Raw genomic sequence first — 16,261 nt, 5'->3', positions numbered from 1 at the left:
ATGCGGCTGCAAGTGCGGTCCGGCTAACCCCAAAAAAGAAAAAAAAAAAAAAAAAAAAATTCTTAAGATAATCTTAAATTAATTAAAAGAAATCGTGGTGTGTAAGCAACTAACTACTGGGCACATCAACAACTACGACAAGTTTTGCTACCAGCGGAATATCTGATCACTGCAGAATGTTAACCCATTTCAGGCTGTGTTTTAATTAATATTAGGTGGGCCGATCCCGACGGTACTGCAATGCCGAGCCAACCCGCGACAGAGGTGGAGCTCCGTCATAAGCCAAAAATGAGTTTAATATTCTGGTCGTGCAATGCAGGACGTATCAGATATTAAGCTGATAAGAACAGATACTACACTTTTTTTCCCTCCTACCTCCCCTATAGGCCTACCTTTTCCTCTCCAAAAATGCCGCCATTCTCTGGTGTCGACGCAGCACGTAAAGCAGGGTGTTGTTAGCAGCAAGACTTATTGCCATAAACCGAAAATAAAAGCGGAGGCATACTCTGCTATGCCTCAGGGGGCGACGACACACTCCTCAGAAACACACTTCCCTCTGCAGGTGTGAGGCAAGTGATGATGTTAAAAACTAAATAGAAAGAAATAAATAAAGACAGAAATGAAGGCAAAAAAAAAAAAACAGCGACGGTAGCACACTCAAACGAAACTGGCGAGATAATCCCATAGCCCATAGAATTAACGAAGTAATAATCCTCTAAGATAGATTATGTGCTTTCCAATTTTCCAATAATTTTTCATACAACGTTCACACAATTTCCATGTTACCAATTTCCATATTATCAGTATCATAGAACAGTCTACTCTAGTGAGGCCCAGAAGGCCAATATCAAACCTGGGGTATGGTTAAGTCAAGAGTAGTTTGAAAGTCCGAGTGACAAAGATCCAGGGGTACACTCAGGCAATTCTTATACGAGGTGCCTTACTCAGCCTGGAACACCTTTTGATAACCATGAACCATTGCAACTTTAAGAAATCTTGCAAAAGTAATGGTATATTTCTGGTCACATTCCGCCTGGCGATGCTGGCTCCAAAGGTAGTCCATGAAAGAGACAGCATCGGTGAGGCAAAAGTCATAGATCGTGAAAATGGTGTGGCCCAAGAGCCACACCACTGCGTTATGTCGTTTTCGGGGGTTGGTCTGAATATCAGGGGTAAGGAACCAGTCGATTGGCACATAGTCCAGTGTAGTCCCACCGATCAGCGCTAATAGCACACGTGCAAGGTCCCACACTTCTGTGACGTGAGGGCATAAGAGACGATGCTCTCTGGTGTCTACGTCACCACATCGGCCGCAAGCAGCCGAGGGCCATAGGCGGATGGCCGCCAAGCGATGATTAGTGGGTATTAAATTGTTTACAACGCGATACCATAGCGCTGAAACTTCTGTGGGGAGGGCTGGGTGGTTGATATTAGCCCAAGCTTGGTGCCAGATGACCGACGGTCGTCTGTCCTCCAATTTATGTGGTGTGGGCTGGCTCTCGAAGCGCCTAGTAAAGGCGCTTCGATGTGCGTGCCTTGTCGGTGGCCACTGTTAGGACGTAACTTTGATTGAGGTAATAGACCTTGACTGCCGTCATCCGGAATGTAATATGTGTCAAACATACTGGTTCACGCGCCGATTGTGGGCGATAACGGTCGAAAAGCACCGCTGTTGTCCCACCTGGGTCAATCTCACGCAAAGTGGCGATACGGTGAATCAGGATTGCCGCACATTTGCGGGGAAAGTCAATGAGTCCAAGGCCACCATCGACCTTTGGCAGTGTACAAGTCTGTGCATCAACTTTGAATAGTGCATGCCGCCACAACAGGCAATATACTGTTTGTGAGATGGCTCTGCTGGTTTGTTTCGGTAGCGTAAGGAGTTGTGCTACATACCATGCCCGTTATAGGATGTAAGTATTAATCAGTTGGATTCGTTGATGGAGGTCGAGTCGTCGATCAGTGTGACTCACGCAAAGTCCTCTGATGCGCGTGAGAATCCGCCTGCACGTGAGTGTTAACATGCGCTGCGGACAGGCAGTCACCTCAAGACCCAAGGTACGTTGATCCCCTACAATCCGGAACCATGGGCGCTCGATGGTCAATGATCGTGGTCCTAGTGGGATTAGCACCATTTTGTTGGATTTTAAAATGGCACCGGATGCTCGTTCATAAACGTGGAGGACTCGGCGAACTGAATCGATGTCCCTGGCGTTTGCTACAAACACACCTACACCATCCGCGTATGCCGCACTGCGGAAGGTGACGCCTGGGAAAGGAACACCATCGACCATCCGTCCGATGTCACGCAGCACGGGGTCCAAAGCGATAAAATACACTGACAAGGGACACCCTTGTCGAACTGATCATCTGATGGGAACTGGTCGTGATCTGCAGCCGTTCACAATGATTGTGGAATTTGCTCCATCCAAGAAGTGCCGGATGACTCTTATGAAGTGCTCCCCGAAACCCATCCGCGACATAACGGCCAGCACGTAAGGATGGGACACCCTATCGAAGGCACCGGCGAAATCTAGGGATCAATTGCAGCCGGGGTACGAGCGTCGGCGGTGGGTGAGTAAGACAGCATCACGGTATATAGAAGCAGTGGTGAAGGTGGTTCGATTCGAAACGCCACATGATTGAGTGGGACAAAGTACCTTATTCGTTACCTGTTTAAGACGTGAAGCCACACTTCGTGCCACCAACTTATAAACAGTGTTAAGAACGGTGATGGGACGTATGTCTCTAGCCCGACAGTCGCCTGTGACCTTTGGATTAAGGGCAATACATACAGCTAGAAAATCGGCGGGTAGCTCGCAACCAGCAAAAATCTCCTCGCACATTTTGCAGAAGTGGTCTCCTAACAGGCCGGAAAACCTAGCACTTCAATTAGTGCTGGAATGGCACAATCGAAGGGCGGTATCCTTGCGGAGTACCGCCAGAGATGAAAAACCGCAGTGTCAGGGCCTAAATGCTTGCAGCATGTACGCTCCACATGTGGGGGTCACACACGGTGGTGCGGGCCGATATGGCAACAGGCGACCGTCGAAAACATCGCAAAAGCAAGTGCCGGAGGGAACGACAAAATACGAGAGCACTCGTCAACAGCCCAGTACCACCCTCCATGTCGAGGAGTAAACTGCGACTCCCATTTGAACGCCGCTAGCTGCCAGGCCAGTGGAGAAGCCGTGAGGCCGCCCCACAGCAGCGCCAGGCCGGAGCGAGCTATACTGGCACGAGCTACACCTAGCCGAGTGCTTACATCGTCCACCGCCTACTGTATATGTGTGTGTGCGTGTGTACCACGTATTCTGCGTGCGTGCGGCGGCGACGACGACGACGTTCGCGAGGAGCTAAGGTTATAACTCCAAAAAATATTATTAAAATTATCTGCGATAGGACCATAAGAGACGCTAACGAGGCATCCGAAGGCACTGTCCTGTGCCACCATAAATTACCAGCCTAGCGTAATGCGGCTGCAAGTGCGGTCCGGCTAACCGCAAAAAAAAAAAAAAAAAAAAAAAAAAAAATTCTTAAGATAATCTTAAATTAATTAAAAGAAATCGTGGTGTGTAAGCAACTAACTACTGGGCACATCAACAACTACGACAAGTTTTGCTACCAGCGGAATATCTGATCACTGCAGAATGTTAACCCATTTCAGGCTGTGTTTTAATTAATATTAGGTGGGCCGATCCCGACGGTACTGCAATGCCGAGCCAACCCGCGACAGAGGTGGAGCTCCGTCATAAGCCAAAAATGAGTTTAATATTCTGGTCGTGCAATGCAGGACGTATCAGATATTAAGCTGATAAGAACAGATACTACACTTTTTTTCCCTCCTACCTCCCCTATAGGCCTACCTTTTCCTCTCCAAAAATGCCGCCATTCTCTGGTGTCGACGCAGCACGTAAAGCAGGGTGTTGTTAGCAGCAAGACTTATTGCCATAAACCGAAAATAAAAGCGGAGGCATACTCTGCTATGCCTCAGGGGGCGACGACACACTCCTCAGAAACACACTTCCCTCTGCAGGTGTGAGGCAAGTGATGATGTTAAAAACTAAATAGAAAGAAATAAATAAAGACAGAAATGAAGGCAAAAAAAAAAAAAAAACAGCGACGGTAGCACACTCAAACGAAACTGGCGAGATAATCCCATAGCCCATAGAATTAACGAAGTAATAATCCTCTAAGATAGATTATGTGCTTTCCAATTTTCCAATAATTTTTCATACAACGTTCACACAATTTCCATGTTACCAATTTCCATATTATCAGTATCATAGAACAGTCTACTCTAGTGAGGCCCAGAAGGCCAATATCAAACCTGGGGTATGGTTAAGTCAAGAGTAGTTTGAAAGTCCGAGTGACAAAGATCCAGGGGTACACTCAGGCAATTCTTATACGAGGTGCCTTACTCAGCCTGGAACACCTTTTGATAACCATGAACCATTGCAACTTTAAGAAATCTTGCAAAAGTAATGGTATATTTCTGGTCACATTCCGCCTGGCGATGCTGGCTCCAAAGGTAGTCCATGAAAGAGACAGCATCGGTGAGGCAAAAGTCATAGATCGTGAAAATGGTGTGGCCCAAGAGCCACACCACTGCGTTATGTCGTTTTCGGGGGTTGGTCTGAATATCAGGGGTAAGGAACCAGTCGATTGGCACATAGTCCAGTGTAGTCCCACCGATCAGCGCTAATAGCACACGTGCAAGGTCCCACACTTCTGTGACGTGAGGGCATAAGAGACGATGCTCTCTGGTGTCTACGTCACCACATCGGCCGCAAGCAGCCGAGGGCCATAGGCGGATGGCCGCCAAGCGATGATTAGTGGGTATTAAATTGTTTACAACGCGATACCATAGCGCTGAAACTTCTGTGGGGAGGGCTGGGTGGTTGATATTAGCCCAAGCTTGGTGCCAGATGACCGACGGTCGTCTGTCCTCCAATTTATGTGGTGTGGGCTGGCTCTCGAAGCGCCTAGTAAAGGCGCTTCGATGTGCGTGCCTTGTCGGTGGCCACTGTTAGGACGTAACTTTGATTGAGGTAATAGACCTTGACTGCCGTCATCCGGAATGTAATATGTGTCAAACATACTGGTTCACGCGCCGATTGTGGGCGATAACGGTCGAAAAGCACCGCTGTTGTCCCACCTGGGTCAATCTCACGCAAAGTGGCGATACGGTGAATCAGGATTGCCGCACATTTGCGGGGAAAGTCAATGAGTCCAAGGCCACCATCGACCTTTGGCAGTGTACAAGTCTGTGCATCAACTTTGAATAGTGCATGCCGCCACAACAGGCAATATACTGTTTGTGAGATGGCTCTGCTGGTTTGTTTCGGTAGCGTAAGGAGTTGTTCTACATACCATGCCCGTTATAGGATGTAAGTATTAATCAGTTGGATTCGTTGATGGAGGTCGAGTCGTCGATCAGTGTGACTCACGCAAAGTCCTCTGATGCGCGTGAGAATCCGCCTGCACGTGAGTGTTAACATGCGCTGCGGACAGGCAGTCACCTCAAGACCCAAGGTACGTTGATCCCCTACAATCCGGAACCATGGGCGCTCGATGGTCAATGATCGTGGTCCTAGTGGGATTAGCACCATTTTGTTGGATTTTAAAATGGCACCGGATGCTCGTTCATAAACGTGGAGGACTCGGCGAACTGAATCGATGTCCCTGGCGTTTGCTACAAACACACCTACACCATCCGCGTATGCCGCACTGCGGAAGGTGACGCCTGGGAAAGGAACACCATCGACCATCCGTCCGATGTCACGCAGCACGGGGTCCAAAGCGATAAAATACACTGACAAGGGACACCCTTGTCGAACTGATCATCTGATGGGAACTGGTCGTGATCTGCAGCCGTTCACAATGATTGTGGAATTTGCTCCATCCAAGAAGTGCCGGATGACTCTTATGAAGTGCTCCCCGAAACCCATCCGCGACATAACGGCCAGCACGTAAGGATGGGACACCCTATCGAAGGCACCGGCGAAATCTAGGGATCAATTGCAGCCGGGGTACGAGCGTCGGCGGTGGGTGAGTAAGACAGCATCACGGTATATAGAAGCAGTGGTGAAGGTGGTTCGATTCGAAACGCCACATGATTGAGTGGGACAAAGTACCTTATTCGTTACCTGTTTAAGACGTGAAGCCACACTTCGTGCCACCAACTTATAAACAGTGTTAAGAACGGTGATGGGACGTATGTCTCTAGCCCGACAGTCGCCTGTGACCTTTGGATTAAGGGCAATACATACAGCTAGAAAATCGGCGGGTAGCTCGCAACCAGCAAAAATCTCCTCGCACATTTTGCAGAAGTGGTCTCCTAACAGGCCGGAAAACCTAGCACTTCAATTAGTGCTGGAATGGCACAATCGAAGGGCGGTATCCTTGCGGAGTACCGCCAGAGATGAAAAACCGCAGTGTCAGGGCCTAAATGCTTGCAGCATGTACGCTCCACATGTGGGGGTCACACACGGTGGTGCGGGCCGATATGGCAACAGGCGACCGTCGAAAACATCGCAAAAGCAAGTGCCGGAGGGAACGACAAAATACGAGAGCACTCGTCAACAGCCCAGTACCACCCTCCATGTCGAGGAGTAAACTGCGACTCCCATTTGAACGCCGCTAGCTGCCAGGCCAGTGGAGAAGCCGTGAGGCCGCCCCACAGCAGCGCCAGGCCGGAGCGAGCTATACTGGCACGAGCTACACCTAGCCGAGTGCTTACATCGTCCACCGCCTACTGTATATGTGTGTGTGCGTGTGTACCACGTATTCTGCGTGCGTGCGGCGGCGACGACGACGACGTTCGCGAGGAGCTAAGGTTATAACTCCAAAAAATATTATTAAAATTATCTGCGATAGGACCATAAGAGACGCTAACGAGGCATCCGAAGGCACTGTCCTGTGCCACCATAAATTACCAGCCTAGCGTAATGCGGCTGCAAGTGCGGTCCGGCTAACCGCAAAAAAAAAAAAAAAAAAAAAAAAATTCTTAAGATAATCTTAAATTAATTAAAAGAAATCGTGGTGTGTAAGCAACTAACTACTGGGCACATCAACAACTACGACAAGTTTTGCTACCAGCGGAATATCTGATCACTGCAGAATGTTAACCCATTTCAGGCTGTGTTTTAATTAATATTAGGTGGGCCGATCCCGACGGTACTGCAATGCCGAGCCAACCCGCGACAGAGGTGGAGCTCCGTCATAAGCCAAAAATGAGTTTAATATTCTGGTCGTGCAATGCAGGACGTATCAGATATTAAGCTGATAAGAACAGATACTACACTTTTTTTCCCTCCTACCTCCCCTATAGGCCTACCTTTTCCTCTCCAAAAATGCCGCCATTCTCTGGTGTCGACGCAGCACGTAAAGCAGGGTGTTGTTAGCAGCAAGACTTATTGCCATAAACCGAAAATAAAAGCGGAGGCATACTCTGCTATGCCTCAGGGGGCGACGACACACTCCTCAGAAACACACTTCCCTCTGCAGGTGTGAGGCAAGTGATGATGTTAAAAACTAAATAGAAAGAAATAAATAAAGACAGAAATGAAGGCAAAAAAAAAAAAAACAGCGACGGTAGCACACTCAAACGAAACTGGCGAGATAATCCCATAGCCCATAGAATTAACGAAGTAATAATCCTCTAAGATAGATTATGTGCTTTCCAATTTTCCAATAATTTTTCATACAACGTTCACACAATTTCCATGTTACCAATTTCCATATTATCAGTATCATAGAACAGTCTACTCTAGTGAGGCCCAGAAGGCCAATATCAAACCTGGGGTATGGTTAAGTCAAGAGTAGTTTGAAAGTCCGAGTGACAAAGATCCAGGGGTACACTCAGGCAATTCTTATACGAGGTGCCTTACTCAGCCTGGAACACCTTTTGATAACCATGAACCATTGCAACTTTAAGAAATCTTGCAAAAGTAATGGTATATTTCTGGTCACATTCCGCCTGGCGATGCTGGCTCCAAAGGTAGTCCATGAAAGAGACAGCATCGGTGAGGCAAAAGTCATAGATCGTGAAAATGGTGTGGCCCAAGAGCCACACCACTGCGTTATGTCGTTTTCGGGGGTTGGTCTGAATATCAGGGGTAAGGAACCAGTCGATTGGCACATAGTCCAGTGTAGTCCCACCGATCAGCGCTAATAGCACACGTGCAAGGTCCCACACTTCTGTGACGTGAGGGCATAAGAGACGATGCTCTCTGGTGTCTACGTCACCACATCGGCCGCAAGCAGCCGAGGGCCATAGGCGGATGGCCGCCAAGCGATGATTAGTGGGTATTAAATTGTTTACAACGCGATACCATAGCGCTGAAACTTCTGTGGGGAGGGCTGGGTGGTTGATATTAGCCCAAGCTTGGTGCCAGATGACCGACGGTCGTCTGTCCTCCAATTTATGTGGTGTGGGCTGGCTCTCGAAGCGCCTAGTAAAGGCGCTTCGATGTGCGTGCCTTGTCGGTGGCCACTGTTAGGACGTAACTTTGATTGAGGTAATAGACCTTGACTGCCGTCATCCGGAATGTAATATGTGTCAAACATACTGGTTCACGCGCCGATTGTGGGCGATAACGGTCGAAAAGCACCGCTGTTGTCCCACCTGGGTCAATCTCACGCAAAGTGGCGATACGGTGAATCAGGATTGCCGCACATTTGCGGGGAAAGTCAATGAGTCCAAGGCCACCATCGACCTTTGGCAGTGTACAAGTCTGTGCATCAACTTTGAATAGTGCATGCCGCCACAACAGGCAATATACTGTTTGTGAGATGGCTCTGCTGGTTTGTTTCGGTAGCGTAAGGAGTTGTGCTACATACCATGCCCGTTATAGGATGTAAGTATTAATCAGTTGGATTCGTTGATGGAGGTCGAGTCGTCGATCAGTGTGACTCACGCAAAGTCCTCTGATGCGCGTGAGAATCCGCCTGCACGTGAGTGTTAACATGCGCTGCGGACAGGCAGTCACCTCAAGACCCAAGGTACGTTGATCCCCTACAATCCGGAACCATGGGCGCTCGATGGTCAATGATCGTGGTCCTAGTGGGATTAGCACCATTTTGTTGGATTTTAAAATGGCACCGGATGCTCGTTCATAAACGTGGAGGACTCGGCGAACTGAATCGATGTCCCTGGCGTTTGCTACAAACACACCTACACCATCCGCGTATGCCGCACTGCGGAAGGTGACGCCTGGGAAAGGAACACCATCGACCATCCGTCCGATGTCACGCAGCACGGGGTCCAAAGCGATAAAATACACTGACAAGGGACACCCTTGTCGAACTGATCATCTGATGGGAACTGGTCGTGATCTGCAGCCGTTCACAATGATTGTGGAATTTGCTCCATCCAAGAAGTGCCGGATGACTCTTATGAAGTGCTCCCCGAAACCCATCCGCGACATAACGGCCAGCACGTAAGGATGGGACACCCTATCGAAGGCACCGGCGAAATCTAGGGATCAATTGCAGCCGGGGTACGAGCGTCGGCGGTGGGTGAGTAAGACAGCATCACGGTATATAGAAGCAGTGGTGAAGGTGGTTCGATTCGAAACGCCACATGATTGAGTGGGACAAAGTACCTTATTCGTTACCTGTTTAAGACGTGAAGCCACACTTCGTGCCACCAACTTATAAACAGTGTTAAGAACGGTGATGGGACGTATGTCTCTAGCCCGACAGTCGCCTGTGACCTTTGGATTAAGGGCAATACATACAGCTAGAAAATCGGCGGGTAGCTCGCAACCAGCAAAAATCTCCTCGCACATTTTGCAGAAGTGGTCTCCTAACAGGCCGGAAAACCTAGCACTTCAATTAGTGCTGGAATGGCACAATCGAAGGGCGGTATCCTTGCGGAGTACCGCCAGAGATGAAAAACCGCAGTGTCAGGGCCTAAATGCTTGCAGCATGTACGCTCCACATGTGGGGGTCACACACGGTGGTGCGGGCCGATATGGCAACAGGCGACCGTCGAAAACATCGCAAAAGCAAGTGCCGGAGGGAACGACAAAATACGAGAGCACTCGTCAACAGCCCAGTACCACCCTCCATGTCGAGGAGTAAACTGCGACTCCCATTTGAACGCCGCTAGCTGCCAGGCCAGTGGAGAAGCCGTGAGGCCGCCCCACAGCAGCGCCAGGCCGGAGCGAGCTATACTGGCACGAGCTACACCTAGCCGAGTGCTTACATCGTCCACCGCCTACTGTATATGTGTGTGTGCGTGTGTACCACGTATTCTGCGTGCGTGCGGCGGCGACGACGACGACGTTCGCGAGGAGCTAAGGTTATAACTCCAAAAAATATTATTAAAATTATCTGCGATAGGACCATAAGAGACGCTAACGAGGCATCCGAAGGCACTGTCCTGTGCCACCATAAATTACCAGCCTAGCGTAATGCGGCTGCAAGTGCGGTCCGGCTAACCGCAAAAAAAAAAAAAAAAAAAAAAAAAAAATTCTTAAGATAATCTTAAATTAATTAAAAGAAATCGTGGTGTGTAAGCAACTAACTACTGGGCACATCAACAACTACGACAAGTTTTGCTACCAGCGGAATATCTGATCACTGCAGAATGTTAACCCATTTCAGGCTGTGTTTTAATTAATATTAGGTGGGCCGATCCCGACGGTACTGCAATGCCGAGCCAACCCGCGACAGAGGTGGAGCTCCGTCATAAGCCAAAAATGAGTTTAATATTCTGGTCGTGCAATGCAGGACGTATCAGATATTAAGCTGATAAGAACAGATACTACACTTTTTTTCCCTCCTACCTCCCCTATAGGCCTACCTTTTCCTCTCCAAAAATGCCGCCATTCTCTGGTGTCGACGCAGCACGTAAAGCAGGGTGTTGTTAGCAGCAAGACTTATTGCCATAAACCGAAAATAAAAGCGGAGGCATACTCTGCTATGCCTCAGGGGGCGACGACACACTCCTCAGAAACACACTTCCCTCTGCAGGTGTGAGGCAAGTGATGATGTTAAAAACTAAATAGAAAGAAATAAATAAAGACAGAAATGAAGGCAAAAAAAAAAAAAACAGCGACGGTAGCACACTCAAACGAAACTGGCGAGATAATCCCATAGCCCATAGAATTAACGAAGTAATAATCCTCTAAGATAGATTATGTGCTTTCCAATTTTCCAATAATTTTTCATACAACGTTCACACAATTTCCATGTTACCAATTTCCATATTATCAGTATCATAGAACAGTCTACTCTAGTGAGGCCCAGAAGGCCAATATCAAACCTGGGGTATGGTTAAGTCAAGAGTAGTTTGAAAGTCCGAGTGACAAAGATCCAGGGGTACACTCAGGCAATTCTTATACGAGGTGCCTTACTCAGCCTGGAACACCTTTTGATAACCATGAACCATTGCAACTTTAAGAAATCTTGCAAAAGTAATGGTATATTTCTGGTCACATTCCGCCTGGCGATGCTGGCTCCAAAGGTAGTCCATGAAAGAGACAGCATCGGTGAGGCAAAAGTCATAGATCGTGAAAATGGTGTGGCCCAAGAGCCACACCACTGCGTTATGTCGTTTTCGGGGGTTGGTCTGAATATCAGGGGTAAGGAACCAGTCGATTGGCACATAGTCCAGTGTAGTCCCACCGATCAGCGCTAATAGCACACGTGCAAGGTCCCACACTTCTGTGACGTGAGGGCATAAGAGACGATGCTCTCTGGTGTCTACGTCACCACATCGGCCGCAAGCAGCCGAGGGCCATAGGCGGATGGCCGCCAAGCGATGATTAGTGGGTATTAAATTGTTTACAACGCGATACCATAGCGCTGAAACTTCTGTGGGGAGGGCTGGGTGGTTGATATTAGCCCAAGCTTGGTGCCAGATGACCGACGGTCGTCTGTCCTCCAATTTATGTGGTGTGGGCTGGCTCTCGAAGCGCCTAGTAAAGGCGCTTCGATGTGCGTGCCTTGTCGGTGGCCACTGTTAGGACGTAACTTTGATTGAGGTAATAGACCTTGACTGCCGTCATCCGGAATGTAATATGTGTCAAACATACTGGTTCACGCGCCGATTGTGGGCGATAACGGTCGAAAAGCACCGCTGTTGTCCCACCTGGGTCAATCTCACGCAAAGTGGCGATACGGTGAATCAGGATTGCCGCACATTTGCGGGGAAAGTCAATGAGTCCAAGGCCACCATCGACCTTTGGCAGTGTACAAGTCTGTGCATCAACTTTGAATAGTGCATGCCGCCACAACAGGCAATATACTGTTTGTGAGATGGCTCTGCTGGTTTGTTTCGGTAGCGTAAGGAGTTGTGCTACATACCATGCCCGTTATAGGATGTAAGTATTAATCAGTTGGATTCGTTGATGGAGGTCGAGTCGTCGATCAGTGTGACTCACGCAAAGTCCTCTGATGCGCGTGAGAATCCGCCTGCACGTGAGTGTTAACATGCGCTGCGGACAGGCAGTCACCTCAAGACCCAAGGTACGTTGATCCCCTACAATCCGGAACCATGGGCGCTCGATGGTCAATGATCGTGGTCCTAGTGGGATTAGCACCATTTTGTTGGATTTTAAAATGGCACCGGATGCTCGTTCATAAACGTGGAGGACTCGGCGAACTGAATCGATGTCCCTGGCGTTTGCTACAAACACACCTACACCATCCGCGTATGCCGCACTGCGGAAGGTGACGCCTGGGAAAGGAACACCATCGACCATCCGTCCGATGTCACGCAGCACGGGGTCCAAAGCGATAAAATACACTGACAAGGGACACCCTTGTCGAACTGATCATCTGATGGGAACTGGTCGTGATCTGCAGCCGTTCACAATGATTGTGGAATTTGCTCCATCCAAGAAGTGCCGGATGACTCTTATGAAGTGCTCCCCGAAACCCATCCGCGACATAACGGCCAGCACGTAAGGATGGGACACCCTATCGAAGGCACCGGCGAAATCTAGGGATCAATTGCAGCCGGGGTACGAGCGTCGGCGGTGGGTGAGTAAGACAGCATCACGGTATATAGAAGCAGTGGTGAAGGTGGTTCGATTCGAAACGCCACATGATTGAGTGGGACAAAGTACCTTATTCGTTACCTGTTTAAGACGTGAAGCCACACTTCGTGCCACCAACTTATAAACAGTGTTAAGAACGGTGATGGGACGTATGTCTCTAGCCCGACAGTCGCCTGTGACCTTTGGATTAAGGGCAATACATACAGCTAGAAAATCGGCGGGTAGCTCGCAACCAGCAAAAATCTCCTCGCACATTTTGCAGAAGTGGTCTCCTAACAGGCCGGAAAACCTAGCACTTCAATTAGTGCTGGAATGGCACAATCGAAGGGCGGTATCCTTGCGGAGTACCGCCAGAGATGAAAAACCGCAGTGTCAGGGCCTAAATGCTTGCAGCATGTACGCTCCACATGTGGGGGTCACACACGGTGGTGCGGGCCGATATGGCAACAGGCGACCGTCGAAAACATCGCAAAAGCAAGTGCCGGAGGGAACGACAAAATACGAGAGCACTCGTCAACAGCCCAGTACCACCCTCCATGTCGAGGAGTAAACTGCGACTCCCATTTGAACGCCGCTAGCTGCCAGGCCAGTGGAGAAGCCGTGAGGCCGCCCCACAGCAGCGCCAGGCCGGAGCGAGCTATACTGGCACGAGCTACACCTAGCCGAGTGCTTACATCGTCCACCGCCTACTGTATATGTGTGTGTGCGTGTGTACCACGTATTCTGCGTGCGTGCGGCGGCGACGACGACGACGACGTTCGCGAGGAGCTAAGGTTATAACTCCAAAAAATATTATTAAAATTATCTGCGATAGGACCATAAGAGACGCTAACGAGGCATCCGAAGGCACTGTCCTGTGCCACCATAAATTACCAGCCTAGCGTAATGCGGCTGCAAGTGCGGTCCGGCTAACCGCAAAAAAAAAAAAAAAAAAAAAAAAAAATTCTTAAGATAATCTTAAATTAATTAAAAGAAATCGTGGTGTGTAAGCAACTAACTACTGGGCACATCAACAACTACGACAAGTTTTGCTACCAGCGGAATATCTGATCACTGCAGAATGTTAACCCATTTCAGGCTGTGTTTTAATTAATATTAGGTGGGCCGATCCCGACGGTACTGCAATGCCGAGCCAACCCGCGACAGAGGTGGAGCAAGCCCCTAGCACTCCGTCATAAGCCAAAAATGAGTTTAATATTCTGGTCGTGCAATGCAGGACGTATCAGATATTAAGCTGATAAGAACAGATACTACACTTTTTTTCCCTCCTACCTCCCCTATAGCCCTACCTTTTCCTCTCCAAAAATGCCGCCATCCTCTAGTGTCGACGCAGCACGTAAAGCAGGGTGTTGTTAGCAGCAAGACTTATTGCCATAAACCGAAAATGAAAGCGGAGGCATACTCTGCTATGCCTCAGGGGGCGACGACACACTCCTCAGAAACACACTTCCCTCTGCAGGTGTGAGGCAAGTGATGATGTTAAAAACTAAATAGAAAGAAATAAATAAAGACAGAAATGAAGGCAAAAAAAAAAAAAAAAACAGCGACGGTAGCACACTCAAACGAAACTGGCGAGATAATCCCATAGCCCATAGAATTAACGAAGTAATAATCCTCTAAGATAGATTATGTGCTTTCCAATTTTCCAATAATTTTTCATACAACGTTCACACAATTTCCATGTTACCAATTTCCATATTATCAGTATCATAGAACAGTCTACTCTAGTGAGGCCCAGAAGGCCAATATCAAACCTGGGGTATGGTTAAGTCAAGAGTAGTTTGAAAGTCCGAGTGACAAAGATCCAGGGGTACACTCAGGCAATTCTTATACGAGGTGCCTTACTCAGCCTGGAACACCTTTTGATAACCATGAACCATTGCAACTTTAAGAAATCTTGCAAAAGTAATGGTATATTTCCGGTCACATTCCGCCTGGCGATGCTGGCTCCAAAGGTAGTCCATGAAAGAGACAGCATCGGTGAGGCAAAAGTCATAGATCGTGAAAATGGTGTGGCCCAAGAGCCACACCACTGCGTTATGTCGTTTTCGGGGGTTGGTCTGAATATCAGGGGTAAGGAACCAGTCGATTGGCACATAGTCCAGTGTAGTCCCACCGATCAGCGCTAATAGCACACGTGCAAGGTCCCACACTTCTGTGACGTGAGGGCATAAGAGACGATGCTCTCTGGTGTCTACGTCACCACATCGGCCGCAAGCAGCCGAGGGCCATAGGCGGATGGCCGCCAAGCGATGATTAGTGGGTATTAAATTGTTTACAACGCGATACCATAGCGCTGAAACTTCTGTGGGGAGGGCTGGGTGGTTGATATTAGCCCAAGCTTGGTGCCAGATGACCGACGGTCGTCTGTCCTCCAATTTATGTGGTGTGGGCTGGCTCTCGAAGCGCCTAGTAAAGGCGCTTCGATGTGCGTGCCTTGTCGGTGGCCACTGTTAGGACGTAACTTTGATTGAGGTAATAGACCTTGACTGCCGTCATCCGGAATGTAATATGTGTCAAACATACTGGTTCACGCGCCGATTGTGGGCGATAACGGTCGAAAAGCACCGCTGTTGTCCCACCTGGGTCAATCTCACGCAAAGTGGCGATACGGTGAATCAGGATTGCCGCACATTTGCGGGGAAAGTCAATGAGTCCAAGGCCACCATCGACCTTTGGCAGTGTACAAGTCTGTGCATCAACTTTGAATAGTGCATGCCGCCACAACAGGCAATATACTGTTTGTGAGATGGCTCTGCTGGTTTGTTTCGGTAGCGTAAGGAGTTGTGCTACATACCATGCCCGTTATAGGATGTAAGTATTAATCAGTTGGATTCGTTGATGGAGGTCGAGTCGTCGATCAGTGTGACTCACGCAAAGTCCTCTGATGCGCGTGAGAATCCGCCTGCACGTGAGTGTTAACATGCGCTGCGGACAGGCAGTCACCTCAAGACCCAAGGTACGTTGATCCCCTACAATCCGGAACCATGGGCGCTCGATGGTCAATGATCGTGGTCCTAGTGGGATTAGCACCATTTTGTTGGATTTTAAAATGGCACCGGATGCTCGTTCATAAACGTGGAGGACTCGGCGAACTGAATCGATGTCCCTGGCGTTTGCTACAAACACACCTACACCATCCGCGTATGCCGCACTGCGGAAGGTGACGCCTGGGAAAGGAACACCATCGACCATCCGTCCGATGTCACGCAGCACGGGGTCCAAAGCGATAAAATACACTGACAAGG

General features: G+C 48.9%; 4 non-coding genes and 1 pseudogene across 4 annotated transcripts; all 5 read right to left on the bottom strand.

The window, feature by feature from the left end:
* Window positions 1-210: 210 nt before the first annotated feature.
* LOC124554139 lies at window positions 211-410 on the bottom strand. The gene has a single exon (XR_006968259.1). It is a non-coding gene; the product is annotated as a U2 spliceosomal RNA (small nuclear RNA).
* Window positions 411-3,684: 3,274 nt separating this feature from the next.
* LOC124554131 lies at window positions 3,685-3,884 on the bottom strand. Its single transcript, XR_006968257.1, has one exon. It is a non-coding gene; the product is annotated as a U2 spliceosomal RNA (small nuclear RNA).
* Window positions 3,885-7,157: 3,273 nt separating this feature from the next.
* On the bottom strand, window positions 7,158-7,357 carry LOC124554129. The gene has a single exon (XR_006968255.1). It is a non-coding gene; the product is annotated as a U2 spliceosomal RNA (small nuclear RNA).
* A 3,274-nt stretch (window positions 7,358-10,631) lies between these two features.
* LOC124554121 lies at window positions 10,632-10,831 on the bottom strand. Its single transcript, XR_006968252.1, has one exon. It is a non-coding gene; the product is annotated as a U2 spliceosomal RNA (small nuclear RNA).
* Window positions 10,832-14,107: 3,276 nt separating this feature from the next.
* LOC124553801 lies at window positions 14,108-14,320 on the bottom strand (annotated as a pseudogene).
* Window positions 14,321-16,261: the final 1,941 nt, after the last annotated feature.

This window comes from Schistocerca americana, chromosome 1 (assembly GCF_021461395.2).
Source record: "Schistocerca americana isolate TAMUIC-IGC-003095 chromosome 1, iqSchAmer2.1, whole genome shotgun sequence".
In the NCBI taxonomy this organism is placed as follows: Eukaryota; Metazoa; Arthropoda; class Insecta; order Orthoptera; family Acrididae; genus Schistocerca; species Schistocerca americana.
The sequence above is the reverse complement of the archived record's forward strand: the minus strand, read 5'-3'. Positions and strand labels throughout refer to the sequence as shown.